The sequence below is a fragment of the Gopherus flavomarginatus genome, unplaced genomic scaffold, assembly GCF_025201925.1.
Source record: "Gopherus flavomarginatus isolate rGopFla2 unplaced genomic scaffold, rGopFla2.mat.asm U_1b, whole genome shotgun sequence".
NCBI lineage: Eukaryota > Metazoa > Chordata > Testudines > Testudinidae > Gopherus > Gopherus flavomarginatus.
Window position 1 is genome coordinate 318,034 of NW_026114618.1, and position 20,478 is coordinate 338,511.

General features: G+C 50.8%; 2 non-coding genes across 2 annotated transcripts; both read right to left on the reverse strand.

Moving 5' to 3' along the window:
- Nucleotides 1–18,203: 18,203 nt before the first annotated feature.
- On the reverse strand, nt 18,204–18,276 carry TRNAK-CUU (transfer RNA lysine (anticodon CUU)). Its single transcript has one exon. It is a non-coding gene; the product is annotated as a tRNA-Lys (tRNA).
- A 1,040-nt stretch (nt 18,277–19,316) lies between these two features.
- TRNAF-GAA (transfer RNA phenylalanine (anticodon GAA)) lies at nt 19,317–19,389 on the reverse strand. Its single transcript has one exon. It is a non-coding gene; the product is annotated as a tRNA-Phe (tRNA).
- Between the last annotated feature and the right edge of the window lie 1,089 nt (nt 19,390–20,478).

Genomic DNA, 20,478 nt, shown 5'->3' on the forward strand with positions numbered 1-20,478 from the left:
ACTGCCGTGGATGCTGCTCTCTCCCACTCTGCCAACACAGAGCAGGGGCGGTAGAAGCTTCCTTACAGTGGGGGGGCACCATTGTCCGAACTGTGGCACCCTCATGACACCCCTTCCCTAAGGACCCCCACTCACACCACCTCTCCTCCCTAGGCCACACCCACAGAACGCCTCTTCCTTCCCCCCATCATTTGTCCTAACAGCCAGAGAAGAGTGGTGGGGCCATGGCCCCCTAAACCCCTGTTCCAGCACCCCTGACACAGAGCTAAGCAGGCAGCAGTGTGTGTGTGTGTGACAGAGAGTGCTGTGCTGAGCTGACCCAGTGAGAGAAGGGAGGCTGATGTCAGGGCTGTCCCCTGTCCCCTGCCTCAGGACTGGTTGCTTCCAGCAGCTGTCTGAACTTAGAGACAGTGTGCGGACACACTCACTCTCCCCCACCACGCACATTGCAGTTGGCAAACTAGTAGGATGCCCATAGAACAATGGTATAGAGAAACCTGCATCATGTGATACTGTACCAGCCCGTGAGGCATTGCAAACCCTTCCCAAAGCACCCTGCAGCCAGCTGCATAGCTACCCACAGTGCACTGCTCTCTGTGGTGATCCAAGAGATTCTAGCATGGATGTGCTCTGATGACACAGGGTGGAGATGCAACAGCTGTTCAATTAAAACACTTTAACTCAACCCACATCACCGTTTAGTGTAGGCCTAGTTTGAGAGTGAGACAAGGCCCAGCTCTGCTGAAAGTAAAGAAGCACAACTTCCTCTGTAATTAACAGGACTGAAACCTGCACAGGAGACCCCAATAGATTTCTAACCCAACACCTTAACCACTTGGCCACAACTACTTGCCTGAGATGTGCCTCTCACTACACTCTAGTTCTGTTCTCACTGACTGCTTATTTCCAGTTGTTTCCTCAGACCAGCTTCCACAACACACACACTGCTGTGTCGTTGTGTAAGTGTGTCCATGGCTGAACAGTAAGAATTCCTGCTCCTTTCCCTTCTGGCTGGAGCATGAGGAGAGTAAGTTTGTGGCTAATGACGTTGCTGTAGCTTGTTGTCCATTTCCTGCCTTGATCATTCAGAGAGTCCCTTTCCTGTGATATCCCCAGCACATCAGTGATTGCAATAGCAGGGGGCAGGTTTTCTCTGGGGCACTGAGCTTTGCCAGGGGGTTGGTGGCTCCTTTCTTTCCTCACACTGGAGTACACTCAGCTTTTTATTCCATCCTTGATGATTCATGGAATAACAACAGATGACCAAAGAAAGAGGTGGACAGGGTGTGTCTCAGGGGAGGGGCAGAGAGGTGTGGGCATTGGGCAGCTCAGGGGAGGGGAATAAAGATGCAAGTGATGGGCAGGGCTGGTCTCAGGGGAGGGGGCAGAGAGGTGTGGGCAGCAGGCAGACCTTGGGGTAGGGGGTGGAGAGGCACGAGGAGGCCTTGGGAGAGGAGAGGAGCGAGCGAAAGGTGGACCAGCAGGCCTCAGCCAAAGAGGAAGAGCAGGGGTGGGAAGTGGCCAAATGGGAGTGAGGGCAGAACACAGGTAGGGCCTCAGAGGGAGGAGAACGAGGGAAGGGGGTGAAGTGGGGGAACTGCACCACAGTCTGGTCAGGGCCACCCAGAGTATTCAGGGGGCCTGGCGCAAAACAATTTTGGGGCCCCTTCCATAAAAAAAAATGCAATACTATAGAATACTATATTCCCTGAGGGCAGGGCCTGGGGCAAATTGCCCCACCTGCCCCCTCTCTGGACTGCCCTTACCCTCCGCCTCTCCTCATAAGTCCCCTGCCCCCTAATCATTTTTGTTGCCCTCCCCTAGACTCTGCAATTTGTTTCTGTAGTAGTGGGGAGGGGGGTGAAAACTTGACACATTGCTCCAGATGTGGCCTCACCAGTGCTGAACAGAGGGGAATAATCACTTCCCTCCATCTGCTTGCAACGCTCCTACTAATCCAGCCAATATGACCGGTTACTCATATTGAATGCAGACACAGCAATATTTGATACATTGGTTCCTGTCCATTCAGGAGGTTATTTCCCACCTATTCATCAATAATGAAGATGCTCTAAGTGGAGGGGAGAGAGCTGTCCTGTCCGAGTAGTTAACCCATCTCCCCGGGAGGTGATAGCTCTGTCAGTGGGGGAAGCTATGCTGGTGTGTGTGCAAGCTGTGGTCTCTACGCGTGTATATAAAGTTTAATCAAACCCCATTTTTAAACCCCCTGTGGTCTGGGAATAGAAAAGGAGCTCTCTGAGGCAGAGCCCGTCCTTCAAAATCCTTAAGATCACTGACTTGCCTCTGCAAATGCTGTGGGGCTATAGCTCAGTGGTAGAGTGTTTGACTACAGCTCAAGTGGTCCTTGGTTCAAAACCACATGCCCGCTCAGAAATCTGTTCCTTCAATAAAAATAGGTCTATTTCCAGTATGTTCACAAGTTCTGCTCAATAGTGATCCCTGAAATAAACTGTCATGCTCAAATTTTTCCTGTGAAAATACATAAAAACCTAGCGAACGTGTTCCTCTGCTGAAATCAGTTCCAATCATCTAAGTGTCTAGGCTTGTTTTCATCAATTAAACAAATGCACATGAAGACACATATGCAGGTCCTTGGCCTCCATGGGCTACTATGTGCAGAAGAACAAGAACCACATTCACTTGGGAGGGAAGGACTAGTCTGTATTACATTTGGCAAGTAAATTGCCATTGGGACTGAAAATTCTACTGGAGGTGGACAGGAGCCTGTTACAAAAATAACATAACCAAGATTTACCAGACTGCCTGTTACACATTCAATCCTCTGTTTGTGGGCACAGCATCAATTGAGGCTCTAATCAATGTCAACCTTCCTTTAACACAGATTGTTGTTCCTTTTAACTTTCAGATGCATTCGAATGGCAGCTGTTTAGAGGTCATGTGCTTCTAGTTCATGAGCAGGAGCAGAGTCTCTGTACGTTTACCAACCGCAGAGCTGGGTGTGTCTGCATCCAAGTAACTGCAGAGTCAGTGTAGTACCAGACAGTTAATTGCACAGTCTCCCTTTCTGGTCTCATTGATCATTTGGGTAGAAACAGCAACGGTTTGGTGGGTTTTGTTTTTTCCCCTTTGTTTTCTCCTGAGGAATGTGTGATCTTGAGCATGTTAGTTTAAGTTCCCTGCAGGTCAGGAAAATTCCATCTCCTTGAAATAGGTGGGGAAGTGACCTGTTTGTACAACCTAAAATAATGGAGCTTTTGTAAAGCAGTTTTACCTTTAAATATGCTGGGATAAAGATAGCAAATAGTAAATTCCACGGCCAGACACCAGGGCAGGATCAATTGATGGGACCAGGATCAATTAATTACAGAAGAAATAAACTTGAGAAGTAGCTGTAATTTGTCCCCAAACCTTTCTTTGTTCTCATATGCTATCAGGGATTCTCTTCTAGAGGGCAGCGTTAAGGTTATCTGGGCATGTACCCTTATTCTGTATTTCTTGTTTTTCCAGAGTTTGAGTTTTACTGAACTCGATGTTCTGGAAGGTAAGAGATATTCACTGTGTCAGAGAAAAACTCAGTTCTCACTTTTTGTTTGGGTGCAGAAGAGTCAGATACTTTATTCTGTTTAGCAGCTACAGCAGGGAGACAGTGCACTAGGACACAGGGTAACCCCAGTCTCGGACAGATCTCTCAACAGGTAAACAATTACAGCAAGTATTTCTACCTTTGTTACAGACAATAATAAGCAATAGCTGCATTTTGTTTATATATAGGTCATCCTGATATCTTGTTTTTCTCACTTAAAAGACTCCAGTCTACATTTCGTATTATCTACACATTATCTAGATAAGGTCAAAACAACTTCTCACAAAGTTCTTTTGCACTTGCCTCACACAATCCTCGCTTCTACAAATCTTGCATTATGAGGGTTACAGTTAGCCTGACTCTTGCTAACAGAGACTGTCATGCATTAAGGTCCCCTACAAATCTCGGTCAGTTCTTTCTACTTCCACAAAAGTCAAAGTTAACTCTCTGTTAACAAAGGTTTTGTTAGTGACAAATAATGAGACTAATCCCTCACTGCGGTAATTCCACTGACTTCAGTGTACTCTTTCCTCATTTCTAGTTCCAAAAAAATAAGCAAATTAAAACAATATTGAGAACTAAAATGCTGTGAGAAAATGGAAATTTTAGAAGCTCAAATAATTCAGTTTCTTCTATGTCTTCTGCCTCTGTAAATGGCACAACATGTTAATTTATAAGCACATCTTTCTTAACTTCTTTAAATATTCTGTAGTACATTGACTATATCAAGTGGGCTGTTCAATGCAGTGAGGTTTTCATGCATTGCCCAAAACATATTTTTCATGTTATGTAAATGAACACAACTCATTGAACACAAAATTGTGTATTTCATGCTGTGAACTGTGTCGGTAGCTCTATTAATAGGTTTGTTTTTTCTCTGTCTCTCTCCATGAAAAAAGGAAGAGACTGTGAAAATACCCATGGAGAGAGGGGGTTTCTGAGAGCTGAGGTAGATATGGAGATATTTATGAAAGGGGGAGAAGCAAAAGTAGGGCCTTAGATGGAGCAAAGGGGGAGGTTTTTTGTGCAGTTTCATTTCAGCCAGCCTCACATCCTGTAGTCCCTACTTCACCACCCCACCAACAAAGCCACCTGTGACTCCTGAGACAGCCCCACTGCAAAAACTGCAGAGCCCCCAGCACTTCTTCTCCTAGCTGGACCTCCTGGCAGCCAGAGCTCTCCGCAGAACTGCTGTGGTTGCTCTCCTGAGTGTCTGCTCAAGGACGGCTACCGGCTTCTCCTGAGAATACAGCTGAGAAATGACTCACCCTTCTCTAGATTCTCGCCTGTGGGCTCTGAGAAGCAGGATGGGCCCTGTATGATAAAGTCCAGGCAACATTCCCCTCACATCCCAGCCCTGGTATGTCGCCAATAGGCTGCTGTCCCTGGGTAGCAGCAAAGGATGTTTCCCATCATTCAGGAGACCCCAACCTGGGACTAAAGTCAGCCCAGCCCAGACCCCACATCCTAAAGTGAACAAGGAAAAGTTATTAACTTGTTCCCATAATAAAAGAACTAGGGAACATGAAATGAAAGTAATGGACAGCAGGATTAAAACAAATAAAAGGAGGTTCTTCACACAGCGCACAGTCAACAGGTCGAACTCCTTGCCTGAGGAGGTTGTGAAGGCTAGGACTATAACAGTGTTTAAAAAAAACTAGATAAATTCATGGGGGTTTAGTCCATTGATGGCTATTATCCAGGATGGGTAAGGAATGGTGTTCCTAGCCTCTGTTTGTCAGAGGGTGGAGATGGACGGTAGGAGAGAGATCACTTGATCATTACCTGTTAGGTTCAGTCCCTCTGGGGCACCTGGCATTGGCCACTGTTGGCAGACAGGATACTGGGCTGGATGGACCTTTGGTCTGACCCAGTATGGCCGTTCTTATGTTCTTGTGAAGGGCGGGAGAAAGCCCTGCAGCATAGTTTCTGTAGCATAGTGGTTATCACATTTGCCGAACATGCAAAAGGTCCCTGGTTCCAAACAGGTGGGTTTACTCTTTCTGCCTGTCTAGCAAAGTGCTCCTACTGCTGCCACTGTCCTGTCCTGCAGTAACCCCAACCCCTGCATGGCAGAGGGTGGTGAAATGAGCTGAGAAAAAGCCTTGGCATCAGCAGGGGAAAGCTAGAGGATCTGGGCCAGTCACCTTTTGAAGCCTTGTGACTTGGCCTCCTCTGCCCTGGGAGGTTGGCCTACGGAGGTCGGCTCTTCCTACTGGCCTCCTTTGTGTGACTTGCCAAAGGAGGGAGTGCAGGACCAGCTTTAGGCCGATTTGCCCGATTCCCCCGAATTGGGCCCCGTGCCTGAGGGGGCCACGCACCGGCAGCGTCTCTCCCGGAAGCAGTAGTTGTTGCTGCTAGGCAATGAGAGACGCTGGCCGGCAGAGGACCGAGGCAGAGGTAGCCGCGTGGGTGCTGCAGGTCGAGGGGGGGGAGGGGGCAGAAGGCACATGGGCTTTGCAGCCTCCCCTCCCCTCCCCCCAGCAATCACCCGGGGAGACGCCGAGGGGGGCAGGAATCTCTGCAGTGGACCTCAGTCACCTGAGCAGCTGCTGGGGCTCCCAGCGGTGAGTGTCTGACCCTGTCATTCCCCGCAGGTTAGTAACATTGTGTTGGTGGTGTGGTTTTCGGGGTGTTGCTTTTTGAGGGTGAGTTTGTGCCTGCCTGTGTCTGTTTCAGAACTAAAGTTGGGATCATGTCATGGAACCCAGGAGAAAAGCCCCCAGCCGGTACTTAGTGCTGTGAACTCCAGGGGAGAGGGAGAGGGAGAGTTGGAGGAGGAAATCAAATACATCAACAGGGGAGAATGCGAAAAGTCTGCAACACGGCAGGCTGAGATTTTTATCAACACCCCCCCACAGAAAGGGAAACTGAGGCACGGAGTGATCTGATTCCCTCTCCAAATTACTTTGCAAAGGAAGGGGACTGGGGCTCCTATTCAAACCAGTTCCCTTCCCATCAGCTCTGCTTTCCCTGCTGCAAGACTGCTACAGGGGCTGAATATTTCCATTAAACTATGGTTCCTTCGTTTGCCCTACAACAATAAATTCGACCAGCTCGGGGTGGGGGCTATTCCCCCCAAAGCTGTGTGGATATTAAGGTTGGGGGGGGGGCATGATAATATTCCAGATCAGTCAAATGCCCAGCTCAGCTTTCTAGCCATCCAGCAGCTCTAGGGCAGGGAAAGAAGGTGCTCTTGGTGCAAAGTGGTTGCAAAACAGGGGTGAATTTAGCAGGGGGCGGGGTCCGGTTGAAATCCCGCCTCATGCAACCACACAGAATCACTGGAAGCGCTGGGAGAGGCCAGGAGTGGAAGCAGGTGGCCTGGGGGTGGGGGGACATTTGCCCTCAGTCCTGGGCTCTGGGATGGACTAGGCTGGGTGGTGGGTTCAGTCTAGTGTTCCAGCCTTTTGCTCTCACTGGGGTTTGTGGTTTTCATCTGGCTCCACCGAAAAGATCAAACAAGCCCAGTAGAAAAGGGGAGTGAGAGAGGCAGGAAGGAGTTTGTAAGGGGTTTAAGTGACCCATCAACGAAAGAGTAAAACCAGAGTTTGACTGGGTTTCCCCCCAGGCACCACTCCTGCAAACACTGGGCAAGGGGCAGCCCCATTCCCCACTGAGGCTATGGTGAGGGGCAGCAGAGGAGGAAGGAAGCCACATGTGATGGCAGTCCCCTCCTCTCCCCTCTCCCCAGCACCACCATCCCCTCTCTGGCCCCAAACTCTGTCCCAGAGCCTGCACCCCTCCACCCTTCCTGCACTCCACCCCGTGCCCCAGTTCAGAGCCTGCACCCAGCACCCAAACTCCGTCCCACTCAGCCTGGGCAAAGATCTTCTTCGTCTGGCTCCCAGCCCCTCTCCAAGGGTTGCAGCTGTCTGGAGGTGCCTGCCTTCTACACCTTTCTAATTCACACCTTAGTCATTCAACAGGGCAATTGATTACAAAGTGGGAGGAAGATCTTATTCTACTCCTAGCAAAAAGACATTTTTCTTTTACCTTAATTACACTACCTTTGGGGCCTGCTATAACATATTACCAAGGTTCAATACAAAGTCACATAAAAGTTATACAAAAATGCATAATACAGAGATTTATCTACAACTGCATTGATTGACTACTGTGTGCAGTAATATAGTAACCCCTGGGTCTTTGAATGAGGCTTTATACTGGGAGGGGGGGGCAAGTGGTGGGTGGGCAGAGGCAAGCACTGAGCCAGCAGGAGTTCTAGGGGCGGGCATGGGGGTTTCTGGCAGGGGAGAGAGAAGGTGAAAGGAGGCAAGTGTTGGGTGAGGGACTGACTAGGAGAGATGCAGCAAGCCAGCGAGGGGCTAGGGTGTGAAGAGGGTCTTGATGGTGGGGCTGAGCAGGGAGGGGGCAGGTGCTATTTTACTGCTGTGATCTTGTCACCCCATATGCACTGTTTCCTCCCACCCACCTCAACCTTGTTTAGACGGGGAAGAGCTGGGGAAGGAGGGTTTGTTTCCATGGGGCCGGGCGGCACTGTGGGGGGAAGGAGGGAGCAATTTTATATTAATAAGGAAATATTTTATAAATGTTAATAAAATAAACTTTAGTAAAGAAAATCAGTTGTACAACTATCAAAACAAATTATTTTCCTAATATGAAAGTACAAATCAGCTAATTAATATATTATGCAATGTATGCAATATATAATTTTGTTATTATTTATATAGTCATGGTAAGTAAATAATACATGGAAGAAATGAAAGGTGTTTTTTTAAGTGTTTTTTTAAGTGTTTTTTTGTTTTAGTCATCTCTGCCGGGCCCCATCGAAACTGTTTGAACTGGGCCCCGCACTTCCTAAAGCCTGCCCTGGGGGCTGTGACCTGCTGTGACCTGCTCACTCCTCGAGGGCAACTCACTCACTTGAAACCAGCAGGACAGAAGGGGTCATGTGTCCATGGGCAGAGTTATGCAGATGAGCAGTGTCTGGAGGCAGTACGGAGAGCAGCGAGATGAACCGAAGGAGCCGGGCAGAGAGAATTCTCTGTATGTGGACAGAATCCGGTGTGAGGAGTTCATGTGGAGAGTGCCTGCACCAGAGTCACTTCAGGGCAGTGATTGCCACTGAGCTACGTACTGACAAAAGGTGTGTGAATGGGGTGTGGTGCCTGGCTGGGAGCAGCTTGTGGTGATAAGAAAAGGGATGGGAGCAAGAGATCCTGTCCTAGCAGGGGGTGTGTACCCTGAGAGGGTGTTTTGTGGGTGCAAGTAGGTTTGGGGGCTTCTTGCAATGACAAGGGGTGTCTGCAGCTAGAACCCTCCTAACCCCACTAGTTTTCTCTGTGTTGGGGGGGGGCAGATTCTGTGATGTCACAGCCCCTGGGGGAGGGGTTTGAATCATAACTCCAAAGTGGGAGAACAAGTCCCCCCACTCCTGCTCAGTCTCCACTAGGGGGCTGGGCTGGGATCTCTAGGGAGGGAAGCACAGGGAAAAACTGTCTCCTCCATGGAACCCAGGAGTCCTGGATCCCAGTCCCCCTGCTCTAGACTCCCTCCACTTCCAGAGCCAAGGATCGAACCCAGGGGTCCTGGTGTCCAGCCCCCTCCCTGCTCTGACCCCTAAACTCCACTGCCCTCCCAGGGTGGTACAGGGGTCACTGGTTCTGTGTCCCAGCTCTGCTAAGGGCCTTGACTGATTTTCCCAAAGTGCTTCCTTCTGAATCCATCTGCCAAAGTGGGGATTCACCCACGAAAGCTCATGCTCCAGTATGTCTGTTGGTCTATAAGGTGCCACAGGACTCTTTGCTGCTGTTACAGATCCAGCACATCTGACCCCCCTGCCCAATCACTGCCCACCCCTGTGTGGGGGCACCAGCACTGTGCCGGGTCATGATGGGAAATTGTCCAAGCTGGCCCAGGGGAGACGTGTGTGTCCCTGCTGCCCTCTGCTGGTGGGGCTGAGCCCTGCTCTGTGTGTGTGTGCGTCTGTGACACTGTTTGTATCAGTGTGTTGCTGGGCTAACCAGTAGGAAATGGCTTTGCAGGATTTTGTATTCTGCAGCAAGTGACACACACACACACACACAAAGGGACTCACACAACACACCAAGAGGGACATGCTAGCCCAACCCCCAAAGACAGAAACAATCACACACCATAATATTCACAATTGTGTTCAGAGACACAACTGCACGCAGTTCACTCCCACTGCTCCAAATACAAGGACCTCCTGCCCCACACAGCATGTGCCAGGGCCTGTGAAACTCATTGACGCTGGACAGCTACCAATGAGAATGACCCCCTCATGCTGGATCATCTTCTTGGCCCCCCACTCCCTCTCAGGGCACTCTGTGTGGTGTGGCTGGAGATTTTGCAATGGCCCAGCACCAGGCAATGCAGAACAGACATCACACGCCCTGTCTTGCCTCACCTGAGCTGCTCTCCAGGTGCATGGGAACCCAGCACCCCACACCTTGGCACTCCTGCCCCACAGGGGGTGAGCTGCAGCCCCCGCCACACTCCGCAGAGGGGAGAAGGGTCAGGTCAGCCAGCCCTTGTAAGATGGGGAAATCACCATCGGGGTCGACGGTATGGGGACTGTGACATATGGAGAAACAGTTGTTGTGCTGGCAGAGGGCAGCAGAGCATGCACATACACACAATTGCAAACATACACAAACACATGCATGAATCCAGCCACACACACACAGTTGCTAATATACACAAACACCTGCACAAATCCCGCCAACACCAACACAAGCCTGGGAGCCAGGGGAGCAGAGCAGGCTGGGGCCGGGTCTCTCCATTTCCCGCAGGAAGTAGCCAGCCCCCCTGGTCCCACAGTGGCCTGGGACCAGCCCCCTTCTGCTTCCTCCCATGGAGGCCTGGGGCCCCACCCTGCTGCTCTGCTCCCCTGGCTCCTAAGCTTGGGGGGAGGGAGGGAATAGCCCCACAGCACTTGCTGGCGGCATGGCTGGGAGCCAGGGGAGTGGACCAGGCTGGGGCTGGGTCACTCCACTTACCATGCAGTGAATGCAGGTGTGGGGGGCTGGGGCGGAGTAGAGGCAGGGGCCATGGGGAAGAGCCGGGCAACCCCCCTGCAGCAGCTCCCCACCCCAGCTCACCACTGCTCCGCCTTCTCCCCTGAGCACACCGGCGCCGTTCCACTTCTCCAGCCTCTCAGGCTTGCGGTGCCAATCAGCTGTTTAGTGTGGTTCCCCTGCACACACACCCCCGTTACTTGCTGCAGGCAGCCCTCTCCCTGCGCCCCCCAGCCTCCTGCCCCAGCTCACCTCCACTGCACTGGCTCCCCTGAGTGCGCGTTTTGGTTCCTCCAATCACTTGGAACCCTAGGCAGGCAACTGGTTCTCCTAGTGGTTGCACTGGCCCTGGCCACTGCCTATCAGCAGGATTCCTCCTCCTCCTCCTCAGTTAGATTAAATCTCCGCACCTGAACAGCTGGTCCATCTGCTGCACCACAATCCCCCATGCCTGAGCCTCCCTGCCAAAGCCCTGCACCCGGCTCCAGAGAATTAAGTCTCACATCTCGCTGGGAACTCCACTTCTTGTGCTCAGAGAGTCTCGGCCCCCCTCAGTAGCTGACCAGAGAAACACAGTGTCTGCAAAAGCAGCATAGAGTCGTGTGGCACTTTATAGACTAACAGCATTGTTAGTATTGGAGCATGAGCTTTCATGGGTGAATCCCCACTTTGTCGGATGCGTCAGTGTCTGTCTTTTCCAAAGAAGTGCCTAGAGGGCCTTTTCCTGTATGATCATGTGGCCTAATAGATAAGGTGTCTGACTTTGGGTCAGGTGATTGAGGGTTCAAGTCCCTTTGTGGCTGTGCTTGCGCAGTTTCACCTTTGTGCTGAAAGTCCTGCTCCTTTCAGGGTGGGAACCTCTTCTTGGCCACTCTGGCTTCAGCTAGAGCCCTGGGAAGGAGTTGGGGGATGGGCATCACAAAGGCTAGGGCAGGAGCGCCAGGTGCTTCCAGTCTAGCCTTTGCCATTCCTGACTTGCCAAAGAAAATAGGCGGCTGCCTGGGCCAGCGTGTAGGGCAGTTTCCCTCTTCCAAATGTGCGCCAGTCCCTGTGCTTGAAGGGGTGGCTACATAGCACCTTGGGAGCCTGGGTGTTTGTTTCTCTGCTTCTCACGAGCTGGGAAAAATCTCCTGCCCCACTGCAAAAGTGAGCCCCTTGAGTGGGAACAGTAAGAGGCCCCACTCTAGGGGGGCTGGCCCTGCTTTCCTACCATCTTCGATAATGGCCACAGAACCTCAGCAGTCACCCTGCAGCAGGGCCATAGCAACAAAGAACTTTGCCCCCTCCGAACATATGTCCGGGGCCACTTAAAATGCAGAAACAGCAATGCGGTATTTATTTTATACAATATACAGGGTTCATATTATGTATACATAGGCCTATAGTGTACATGTATTCCGTATTTACGCAAAGCGCTTCTTTCGAGCCTTGTTCTCTGCAAATTGGTTAATTAATGCATCATAGTCCAGAGATCTGGCAATCTTGTTTTCGACTGAGATAATTGCAAGCGCAGAAAGCCTGTCATCTGTCATGGTTGAGCACAGGATATTCTTGATCAGTTTCATTCTGCTGAAGCTCCTTTCAGCACCAGTGACAGTAACTGGTGTGGTCAGAAGAATTCGGATGCAAATGCAAAGATTCGGATATATCTCCTGAAGGCTGTTCTTGTATATGTACGTTAAAAAATTGTTTGCCGTAACAAGTCCTCTCTCTTTCTCGATGACATAAATAAAACGATTCAATTCCATTATGAGTTCGTTGTCATCAATGTCTCCCATTATTCTTTCAAAATTTTTGCTGTGATTCTCCAGTTCATTTTCTCTGTGACACTGCTTCAGGCTCTTAGCATTGTACAGAAGTCCAAACAACTTATACCACTCCACGAGCTGGTCAAATCGCAACAAAACAGAAGATATGGCCTGATCAGTGAGAACAAGAAAGAACTGCGATTTGAATTTTTCTTCGGCAGAAAGATGACTCGAATCATCAGCACATTCGTAATCAAACATTCGCTTCTTACGTCGCACCCTGGTTTCTGGAAACACCTGCTCAATACTCATATGCTCTGCTATTTCATGTGCATTTGTGACCACTGAGTTATATTCCGTATTTCGATAGTCTTCCAAAAACTTCATTGTAGCACCGACTTCTGCCTGCAGTACGTCAATTGACACATCTGGTGACTGAATTAATTTGCTGGTTTTATTGATGTGAAATAGTATATCGTACCACGTGTAAACAGTCATAACAAAAGGCCATGTAGTAACATGGTCTAAAAGCGCACCGGCTTCTGTTGCTGTATTGCCATCTTTCTTTTCGAGCTCATATTCTTGCAAAGATGACAAAGCATTGCACAATTCTTCAAGGTGATAATGCAATGGCTTCACAGCAGCAATTCTCGACTCCCAATGAGTGTCCGATAACCCTTTAACAGATATTGGCATATGTTCTTGAAGTATATCCCAACATGAAGGTGAAGAAGAAAAGATAACGTATATTCTGTTAATCAGACCGAAAAAGTCAACGGCATATTTCAATGACTTTGCCGCGTCTGAGATCACAAGATTCCAAGTGTGAGCTCCACATGGTACATACAAGGCACGGTCATTTATTTCTAGCATGCGGGCTTGAACTCCTTTATTCTTTCCTCTCATATTTGCGCCGTTATCATAAGCTTGGTCTCTCATGTCAGCAATGTCTATTCCTAAGTTGTTTGCCTTTTCAAGAAACACTTCCAATAAGCCCTCGCCAGTTGTATCATGAACATTAAGAAAACCAACAAACGCTTCACGAATATTGACACCATCTTCACCGTTGCATTCAACAAAGCGTAACACCACAGACATCTGTTCTTCATGTGACACGTTGGGAGTACAGTCCAAAATAACTGAATAATATTTTGCTTTTTTAAGCTGCGCTATGTTGGCCTCTTGAATGTTACTGGCAACAAGTTGAATCAGCTCGTTTGGGATCTGTGGACTGAGGTACTGAACATGTGTCTCTGCCTTCTTAATCCTCTGTAAAAGTTCGCTGAGGACAGTATCATACTTTGCAAGCAATTCAAACAGTCCCAAAAAGTTGCCATTCGAAGGATTGCCAAGCTTTTCATTACTTCCTCAAAATGCCGAGTTTCTTTCAGACAAGAAAATAAGGACATCAGCCATGTGTTTGAGAACATTTCTCCAGAAATTTCTTTCTTTCAGAAAAGCCTGCAATTCGAGTTGGTCAATAGATGTACGGTTTACTATGCCTGACCGAAAGTCAAACCATTTCACCATACAGTCTTGATGACCTTAGCCTGTTTCATGCTGCTGAAGTCTTTTTGACAGTGCTTTCCAAGCAGATGTTCCATGACGTAGCGATATGTTGCCAGTGCCAAATAATTTACAACAAAAACAAAAAATGGCATCTTTCTGAACTGAGTACATTAACCATGAACATCTTATTTTCTCGCCATTTGCCATGGTTCGGTAGAAATGAGTACTTGTGAACCTTCATCTTTCCTCGTTAAATGGAAATTCGTAACTTTCATTCTGCTGCGGTGGGCCACGTGCAACGTCACACACTTGCCTGTCCGATATTATAGACGGCCAATCTCCTGGATCATCAGTCAGTGGTTCAGATTCAGATACTTCTTTCCCTGCAGCAGCTGGAATATCTGTCACAGTTTGTTTGGTAGAACAATTGGCTTCACCTTCAACCTCACTTGAAGCACTTCTGGATACTTCTGGATACGATTCATCGCTGCTAGCGCTGTCCGTTTCATGTGCCTGTACCTGTACGTTGGATTGCAGCGCAAAATACATTGACAACTTTGGAATTTTCTCAAGTTCCTTCTCGGCATCTTTTGCTGCCTTTCGTTTACTAGCTCCACACTTATACATTCTCCTAGACATCACAAAGCATGCTTCTGCATTGGAAACGATAAAAAACTAAACAACTAAATTAATAACATTTATCCGCCGACCACCATTATGAACGCAAATACACATTCTTTGAATGGGTCCAGCTAAAATTCGAAACTGACTGACAGACAACTGATACAGACAATAGCATTATGATGTATCATAATGACTTCATGGTTTTCTCAGTAAAACCAACATGGATTGTACAATAGCATCAATAAATGTCACTTACCTAGTTATACCTTACATTTTTTTTGCCACTTTTAGGGGCCCCCTTCCTTGCGGGGCCCCCTCCGCTTGGAGGGTACAGAGGGCGCTCGCTACACCTCTGCCCTGCATGATAGTCTGCAGGTGACCTTCAGTGGGTGCTTGGCATGACAGGGAGCAGGTTGGCTGAGTGTTTTTGTGCCTGTCTGAAGGCCACACATAGGCATGGTCCTGCCCTCTTCTTGCTCTGACCTCGGTTGTTGTGTGGCTTTTAAGCCTTCCTTTGGAGCCATCAGTGCCACCCGCCTCTGCTCTAGGTGCCCAGAGAAGCAGAGGTGTCCTGGGCTCCAGTCTGGAAACCTGGCCCTGGCACTCCTTCCTTTAAATGCCATGTGGGAAAGAGGAAGAGCAGCAACTACAGGGACCAAAGTTGTGGACATCAGGTGAAGCAAAAAGAAACCCAACCATCAGGTCAGCCCGCAGGAATCTCTAGCCAGACTGCTAAGTTCTAGGACCCCACCCTATAGCAGCCAGCTGGACCAAAGACCTATCTCCAATGGGCATCAGTGACCCAGGAGGAGGAGAAAAAAAGCCTCACTGAAGTTCTTTCAGGTAGAGGGGATCCATATGCATTGAGCTCTAAGGCTTTGCAGCAAACCACAATATCTCCAGAAGGTCCCACTAAGGCTTGAACTCAGATCCCAGGAGTCAAAGATCTGAGTGCTACCCGTTACACCATGGGACCTGCTGCTGTTTTGTTTTCTAGACCGCTATGACTCTCAGCTGGCTGGTTTGCACTCTGCACTTATTGCTTCCCACCGGCGGCTTCCTCTCGCAGGACTCTCTCTCCTCCTCCAGCGACTGTGGTCCTGCACTACGGGATTCGCGGGTCCTGCCCTGAGTCCCCACATCCCCCTGCTTGGTCTCCATTCCCTGCAGGCTGCAAAAATATCAGGGGAGGCTGCCCCTCCCTTCACTCAGTGCTTCCGCTCATATCGGCCAGCTGCAGCCTCATCTCCTGGAACTCGGGCAGCTGTCACTTGATCCGGTCGTACAGTCACACGCTGACTGGTTCCCCTGCCTGGATGCTCTTGTGGAAATCTCACAGGCGACACTGCAGGACTTGGCACCATTGGTTTCTTTGATGTTGCGGTGTTTGCTTGATTGCTGGAACAAAGTCGCCAACTCCGCCCTCACCGACTCCCGTCAATCCCTCTGGTTGCCATAGAATCCTTTGATGCTTTCCCATTCTGCCAACACCGCCAGGCCTCGCCCCTCGCTCCTTTATCTTGCAAGCTCTGAATGTTCAGCTTCCAATATCCTCTGCCGTGGGTCAGGGACAGGGACGGCTCCAGGCACCAGCGCAGCAAGCTGGTGCCTGGGACGGCAAGCTGCAGGGGGCGGCCTGCCGGTCACTGTGAGGATGGCAGTCAGGCTGCCTTCAGTAGCATGCCTGCAGGAGGTCCTCTGGTAATGCGGATTAGGTGACATGCCTGCAGGAGGTCCTCTGGTAATGCGGATTAAGTGGCATGCCTGCAGGAGCTCTGCCAGTCCAGCGGCTTCAGTGGCAATTCAGCAGAGGGTACGCCGAAGGCGTGGGACCAGCAGACCTCCTGCAGGCATGCCACCGAATCCGTGTTACCATAGGACCTCCTGCAGACATGCCGCCGAAGGCTGCCTGACTGCCATGCTTGGGGTAGCAAAATACATAGAGCTGCCCCTGGTCAGGGAATTGCCCACATTGAGCACACGGTGAGAGCGGCATGATCCAAACAGTCCATAGGCACCACCCTGCACTGGGCTTGTCGATGTGCTCTCCTTCACGTAAATCCTGTCAGTGCGACTCCTGGACTGCCCCCACAGAAAGGTGAACCCCCTCTGGGGCTGGTGTGAGCTCCTCTAAGCTGACCTCACTACAGACCTGTGCCAGGTAGTGCTCATTGTAAAAATGTTTCCTCTGATGGTCGGGAAAACGGGACCAATGGTCCTCAGGCCAGCTGACACAATTAAAATCCCCCCAACACCAAACAGTCCAGAGGAAGGGAGCCAATTCCTTCCATTGATCTTTCAATTCTTGTCTTAACTGGGGACCATACACACTAATATAGCCATAACCAGTGCTGCAGAGCACAAAGTCTGCCAGTAATGCCCTCCCTGGTCGGAGCTCCAGCCCCTTCTGTACTCGCACTGCGAATGTGAAGAACAAGACTCCAACCCTCATTCTTCCCTGGCCTGGAGGACCAGAGAGATGGGCCCTTTCACCAATCACCCTCTGCCTATCAGTCTATCCTAAACTCATGAATGTGCATTTCCTGAACACCCACCATGCCCAAGTCCAGCTTCTCTAAGGCACTGAACATCAAGCGCCTCCTCCTGGGCCCCCAAATCCCTTCCACCTTCCACACAGCCATTTTCACAGATGAAAGGTAAGGGGGAAAAAAGAGGTTCTCCTCGCACACAGATTTTGACAGGTTTTCCTCCTGATCAGCAAGTGGATTAAGCACGTCTTCAGGGGGGTTTGGCATGGCAGGGAGCAGCCTGGCAGAGTGTCTTTATGGCTGTCTGCTGGCCACGCATAGGCATGGTCCTCCCCTCCTCTGGCCGTGACCTCGGTTGCTCTGTAAATTTTAAGCCTTTCCTTGGAGCTGTCAGCACCAGCTGCCTCTGCTCTAGGTGCCCAGAGGAGGAGAGGTGTGCTGGGCTCCAGCCTGGGGCTCTTCCTCCCTCCTGCCTTGCCCTGACTATCAAGCCTGGCCCTGGCCCTCCTTTATTCAAGCACCATGTGGGCAAGAGGAAAGGTGTGGCAGGAAGCACAAGGGCCAAACTTTTGGGCCCCATGTGAAGCAGCAAGAATCCCAACCACCTGGTCAAACCACAGGACTGCAGGCATCAGCAACCAGGGTAGCAAGTTCTAGAGCCCCAACCAATTTTGGGCATCACAACCCAAAACCTGGCCCTAGTGGGCAAATCACCCAGCAGGAGGGGAAAGATCTGCTCTTGCACAGCTGGAAATAAGGAAGTTGAGCACTGTGAGCTCCAGGGCTTTACCACAAGCCAACATTAAGTCCCTGGGCCCAGCCTTGTTGGGGTTACAAGGACTCTGCCACACATGAGAGTAGAAAGAGCATCCTTGGGGTCAGGTAGGCCTCTGGGTAAGGGGGTGGGGACTCAGATCCTTTCTCTGGCCAATTGCACGAGGGTCATGTAGAAACCAGGGGAGTTCCCCACAATGGCCAGACATGAACACTTGTACTCTGTCCTCATTGCCTCTCTGTCTCTCTTCCCCTCACCTCTGCTGCTCCCCCCTCTGAGCTTTCTCAGCACCTGGCCCCACAGCGCTTCCTGCCAGCCAGAGACTGCATGTTCTAGGCCTGTTCCTGTGGATGTGGCCCCTCTCCTGATTCCTGAGGAGAGGAACCTTTCCAGGAAATGGCCATGGATTCTGGGAATCTGCATGTGGCTAGTGGATAGCACCAAGAATCATTTGGTTCCTGGCACACAAGGCAACTGAAAAAAGCTGGGTGCCTAGACAGGGGCTTGAACTCTGGACCCTCAAATTAAGAGCCTGATGCTCTACCAACTGAGCTACCTGGGCTTGTTGACACAAGCTTCACCATTCACCACAAGAGCGAGCAGGCAGGCAAAAGAGAGGCAAAAAAAAGGCCCAGAAGCCCCTCCTCTATTTCTGCACGTCCGCTGCCTGTCAGCAGGATTCCTCCTCCTCTTCCCTCCTGTGCCTCAGTGTGACTAAATCTCCACACCTAGAAAGCCGGTCCGTCCACTGCACCCCAATCCCCCATGCCTGAGCCTCCCTGCCAAAGCCCTGCACCTGGCTCCATGGAATTAATTCTCATGTGTCGCTGGGAACTCTACTTCATGTGCCCAGAGAGTCTTGGCCCCCCTCAGTAGCTGACCTGAGAAACACAGTGTCCATCTTTTCCAAAGAAGGGCTTGGAGGGGCTTTTCTCATGTGGCCTAATGGGTACAGCATCAGACTGCAGATTAGAAGATTGAAGGGCCAAGTCCCTTGGTGGTTGTGTTTCTGCAGTTTTGCCATTGTGCTGAACGTCCTGCTTCCTTCAGGACTGGAACCTCTTCTTGGCTGCTCAGGCCAATGCTCTGGCTTCAGCTAGAGCCCTGGGAAGGAGTTGGGGGTGGCCTGGCAGGGAGCAGCCTGGCTGGGTGTTTTTGTGCCCGTCTGAAGGCCACACATAGGCACGGTCCTGCCCTCCTCTTGCTCTGAGGCTTTTAAGCCTTCCCTTGAACTGTCAGCACCAGCTGCCTCTGCTCTAGGTGCCCAGAGGAGGAGAGGTGTGTGGGGTCATTTTTACAGATGCCCCTTCCCTGGTACTGCCCTTGCTCAGCTGTGCAGAGGAGCTTCCATCCCCAATCCCTGCCTGTCACTGCCCAGCAGCCCTCTGGCACCATTTCTGAGGGTCACCCTGCCTTACTCTCTTCCTGCCATGTTGGGAAAGACAGCTTTCATCGTTAAAGGTCAGGTCAGGCAGCTAGGGGCAGAAGCCCCTTCTATGTTTTCCTACTGCAGAGCACAAGATGAGGAACTTATCTTGGATGCAGGCACTGCTGTGCTCCCAGAAAACAAGCCACCCCTGCTCAAAGAGAGATGATAGGGCCTGCCAAAGCCTGGGATTGAACGAGGGACTTCTAGATCTTCAATCTAACGCTCGCCCAACTGAGCTACTTTGGCAGCTGCATGATAGTATTTTGGCCTGTTGCTTCTCCGTCTGGGATGTTTTTGTCAGCAGTTGCACACAAATAGGACAAGAAAACGAACAGCTGCTCACACACCCACCGGAGGAATCCGACGCCCTTAGCCGTGATGAGTAAGAAGTGGCTGTTGGCTGACAGGGCCTGTCCCCGAGCAGCTGGAACAGCAGCTGCCGCCTCTCCCTTGGCTCCAGGCTGTGGGAAATGCTCATTGCCTGGCTGCTCCTCCGTGCTCTGGAGAGCGTCTGTATTGCTCTGTCAACCCCCCGTCTTCACTGAGCCAGTCTGGTAAGGTCCCAAGTGCCCCCTCCAGCCTGGAAGCTGAGAGTCTGTGCAGACATCAGCCCCCCTGCCAGCCCCACAGGCAGCAGCAGCGCCAGCCCCCCAGGAGCACTCAATGCACTTCCTGTGGGGAAACGGCTCCTTGGCAACCAGCTGCTAGAGTGAGAGCCAGGAGAGAGCAGTGTCTGGCTTACCTTGGGGGAGAGAACAGACCTGATGAGTGTGGATCTCCCTCAGTCTCCCCCACAATGCTGGTCAGTTTTATTGTCACTGTGATAGTCAGCGCTTCCCTTCAGGGCCGGCCCTAGAGGGATCTGGGGTCTGGGACAAATCCCCTCTTTCCTCCCCAAGCCCTGCCCCCACCCCATCCTGTCCCATCTCTTCCTGTCCTGCACCTTCCTGCCCCATTCCTCTCCTGCCCCCACATCTTCTCATCCTCACCCAGTGCCTCCTGCACACCACTGAACAGCTGATCACTGGCAAGTGGGAGGTGCTGAAGGGGAAGAGGAGGAGCTTGTCAACAAGGCCTGTAGTGGGAGGGGGAGCTGGCTGCCAGGGGGTGCTGAGCACCTATTTTTTCCTCTGTTGGTTCTGCAGCCCCATAGCTCCCATCAGGTCGCTGACTTGGCTCCTTTTGCACTCTAGAGAGAGGAGCAGAACCAGGGCTATGTCTGATCTATGGGGCACCAAGGAAGTGGCAGAGGCTTCAGGTGCTGAGAGTTTGCCTGACACCTCAGGGACACAGTGTGAGGTGGTGTCCCAGGGATCTCTATGAAATGAGCAGCAC